The sequence below is a fragment of the Coregonus lavaretus genome, assembly GCF_964263955.1.
Source record: "Coregonus lavaretus genome assembly, chromosome: 10".
NCBI lineage: Eukaryota > Metazoa > Chordata > Actinopteri > Salmoniformes > Salmonidae > Coregonus > Coregonus lavaretus.
Genome location: NC_139997.1, coordinates 25,284,465 through 25,288,852, shown reverse-complemented (window position 1 = coordinate 25,288,852; position 4,388 = coordinate 25,284,465). Strand labels below are relative to the sequence as shown.

Below are 4,388 nucleotides of genomic sequence, written 5' to 3'. Positions count from 1 at the left end.
ATCACTAATTCTGGGATGTGTACAGTACAGTACTGAGTGTACAAAACATTAGGAACACCTTCCTAATATTGAGTTCCACCCGCCCCCTTTTGCCTTCAGAACAGCCTCAATTCGTCGGGGCATGGACTCTACAAGGTGTCGAAAGCATTCCACAGGGATGCTGGCCCATGTTGACTCCAATGCTTCCCACAGTTGTCAAGTTGTCTGGATGTCCTTTGGGTGGTGGACCATTCTTGATACACGGGAAACTGTTGAGCGTGAAAAACACAGCAGCGTTGCAGTTCTTGACACACTCAACCCGGTGCACCTGGAACCTACTACCATACCCCGTTTAAAGGCACTTCAATCTTTTGTCTTCCCCATTTACCTTCTGAATGGCACACACACACAATCCATGTCTCAATTGTAGCAAGACTTAAAAATCCTCCTTTAATGTGTCTCCTGCCCTTCATCTACACTAATTGAAGTGGATTTAACAAGTGACATCAACAAGGGATCATAGACAGACCAGGTAAATCCAGGTGAAAGCTATGTCATGGAAAGAGCAGGCGTTCCTAATGTTTTGTACACCCAGTAAGCATTTTATGTAGGTTTTATCTTTCTATGCTGATGGTTGAAGGTCTAATACAGAATATTTACTTCAATTTTCTGAGGTTCTGTTGAACATTAACTGTATGAAATGAAGTGGATGATATAAGGGTGATGTTCAGCTGTCCTTTTGGTGTTTCTTTTAATAGAGAAACCCCTAAACTATTGTAGTGATATGGCAGGGTTCATGTTTTCATTGAAGAATTGTGTGCCTTTTAACTTTTTCTCTTGCATTACTGATATCGAATAACGTGTTCCATCATGACCTGTTACATGACTCTTACCACTTGATCCAGTTGTATATGCAAAATAGCTATTTGTATATAAACAGTATAACTTGAAAGCATGCATTTGTAAAGAAATAATAATCATTGATTTGCTATATTTAGTCTTGGTTGTCATTTATGGCTTCTCTTTACTGTGCACAACTGCCTCATTTTCTAAAGATTACATCATAATCTGCCCTTATAGCCCACACTCTTGATAACCTCACCCACTGCTCCCTGCTCCTCAATTTACAATAATGTTGATTGCCAAACAAACTGCATGTAATGGATCAAATTTACTGGTGAGGGGATGCTATTTAATTGCTGTAAGTAGTTAAGTAAAGGAAAACTGAATAAATCAGTGAAAGTGTAATATAAAATGCCTGATATATCAAGAGTGCCAAGAGATTTGTCTACAGTATGTGTAGAAAAACGCAAAGTACAAGCCAAAAGGAGTGGTCTTACAATCAACTGACAATCAAAACCTTCTTGTATTGATTTGACCTTGAACATTTTGAGCCTGCTTGTTTCTTGAAACCAAAATCATCAGTGAAGAAACCGTGTACCTTTAAGTACTGCCTCAAACCCCATCTCCAAGCATATTATATCTCAACGTATAACATATGAGATAGCTCTGTCATTCAATGTGTTTTCTATGTCATCAAACGGTCAGTGAAGACACAGGTGCCCCTGGGTGAACCATCACAGATCCTGGCAGTGACTCTGGCATGTTTGCTGTGAAACTCTGGGGGGCACTGACAGACACAGACAGTGGACTGAGGTGGGAATGTTGAGAATGTAGATGTTGAGCCACTGGATCCCAGTGACTAGTGGTTTGAGAGGCATATGTGTGCCCATGACTGTGTCCATGGCCGGAGCTGTGTTAGTGACTATGTCCATGACTTGGCCCAAAGCTATGCTTGAGGACATATCCATGGTTGTGACCATAATAACCTGAGAGCTGAACAGGGCTCCCCTGTGTATAGTATGAGTTGGCCCAGCCTTCAAATGTCTTTGGTGTGGTCTCGGTAGCCTGTAGATTGGAGGAAACTGGAGCGTGGGCGTGGACTGGGTAGGAGCCTGGGGATGGAATGATTCTGCAACCAATGAGAATGTGGAGAGATTAAGGGGCGCTTATCTAACTAAACAGTGATTCTCTATTGAATCATGGGGGACCACTAGGTGTCTATTGTACAGTATTCAATTACAGCTGAGGATCCTCTATTAAAACTGCACCTCATTATACTGTAGAACATCATGTTCTCTGGCTTGCACCCAAAAATCATGTTAATTTAATGACCTCTTGTCTTGTAGGATAAATAATGCGTTTAGCGCTTTCTCAGTACTCACGGTGGGTGGACCGTCTTCCTTCTCTCCTCTGTTGATGCAGGGACATACAGGACACCAATGGTCCTCAGCAGCCTGAAAGGCATCTTCTTGTCCAGCACTGATGCCCTAGCATCAGACATGTCTAGAAGTGAGAGCCAGCCCTTTCCGTCTGTTTCACCAGAGCAAGATAAAGAGAATGTGTGACGCAGTGATGCAAGATTTTCCTAACCAAACATCCCATAATGTTCAGCATGAGGACTCAACAAACATTTCAAGCATATACAACACACACAAATATTACAACTTAACTACACTACTACGCACACTTAAAGCTGTGACACACTGCAGAGTGTATCACAGTTATTTTCAACCACAATGAGGTTGGAGTAAGGATACAGATCCTGCCCTGCAATGATGACGTTGCAGAGGAAGACAGTTTGTGGGACCAAAAGTGTTACGATGAGCAGAAACAGTCAGGGCAGGGCTAACATGGATACACTGACTCCAAAAAGAAAGCCCTTAACCATACGGGAGTGCACTGTGGCCATACCCATAAGGGAGAGGGATACAGGAACTAACCCCTCCACTTGATTCTGGGAAGATGCACCAAACAGTACCAGCCCCAGGATGGTGTACAACACCCCTGTGCTGATAGAGAGCAGCTGAAACATGAGGACCCGAACAGTGCCCACACTCTTCTCAATACCACCACAGAGGGGCACCAGAACCCCAATGCTTAGGAGTAGCTGGGTCACTGTCTTGTAGCGGAAGGAATATGTGATGAGTTTGTGTACTGGAATAGGACAGGATTAAAACGGAAATTATAGGGTTGACAGACATCAGTGGCATTGATGTGTTGTGCTCTTGCTTGCCGCTGTAGCCTACTGGCACCATCTTTTACGTCTTTAACGTTAGCTACAAATTGTAGCAAGCTAGATAACGTTACAACACTCCCATTCAAAGTAGCTAGCTACCGAGCATATGACTCTTGATTCACCTAGCCCCTCCTTGCTAATTTACCATGCCCATTGCCAAAAACTGTAGTTCCAAGACTGAAGGCATCCTCTGATAAACCGAAATATGTAGTTACAGTAAACAAAACAAAGGATACTATAATGACAGAAACAATGCCACTCGTGAACTCTTGAACCTCTGAACCACATTGTTGTGGAAAATTCGATCCAAGATTAAGGCAGAGGCTATTTGACGATATAATAGAAACATATTTAATACGAGCAGCTGCAGGGGAGATCCACCTCTGATTTCATAGGGAAGAACTCAAGGAAGAAATGCTTACATGTCCCTTATATTGCGGGAGGTGATAATACAACCAATTTGTTTACACAACAGTACTTTCAATACATCAACAGTTCCGGAACACCATTGCCTTGTGTTAGGGTGCAGACATACCAGGCGTCAATGAAAGGCATAACATCACAATCCAACACAGAACATATCCCTTGAGAAGTTACAACAGCTCACCCTAAATTCTTTCAAAACTATTCGGGAGATAATTTTGATGCTCAGTGCATATTTGTCAAACTACTAGTGGATAATCAAGCACAATACAAAAATGTCAGTTACGACACCTGTCCTCCAATATTGCACAACACTTCTTACAATTTAGTCATTTAGCAGACGCTCTTATCCAGAGCGACTTACAGTTAGTACATACATTTTCATACTGGCCCCCCGTGGGAAACGAACCCTCAACCCTGGCGTTGGAAGCGCCATGCTCTACCAACTGAGCTACAGGGGACATTTTAGCTAAAACTGGGGGTAGCTAGCTTGCTAAGCCAAAACAAATGTACTGGACTACCGCATTTGGATAAATCACATTCACAACCACAAAATTACTGATCTACAGATCATGAAGTGCACTAAGGCAGTGCTGCATTTAAAGACACTGCCACCTGCTGACTTGTGCCTGAAATGTGATGATCAAAGTGTCCTCAGCAGCCCATTTGAGTTAGATAGAAAGCCAGATAGATATATTTGATTTGACACTTAAATAAAATAATTAAAACCGTTTAATAAAATAAAACGTGTCAGGGACAACACAATAAAACCAAATACTTCCATTGTGGTCCCTTAATGATTGTTTCTCCAAGTGCAAAAAAAATAAAAAAAAATATATATATATTGGCAAGGAATGGTTAATTCCTAATGATTTCCTGTTGGCCTATGTAAAACGTCGAACCAACC

The 4,388-nt window shown here is 42.0% G+C and overlaps 1 long non-coding RNA gene across 1 annotated transcript; it reads right to left on the bottom strand.

The window, feature by feature from the left end:
• Window positions 1–963: 963 nt before the first annotated feature.
• On the bottom strand, window positions 964–3,980 carry LOC311135553. Its single transcript, XR_014613782.1, has 3 exons — window positions 3,859–3,980; window positions 2,205–2,352; window positions 964–1,951 (listed from the first exon to the last, which is right to left on the bottom strand). It is a non-coding gene; the product is annotated as an uncharacterized lncRNA (long non-coding RNA).
• Window positions 3,981–4,388: the final 408 nt, after the last annotated feature.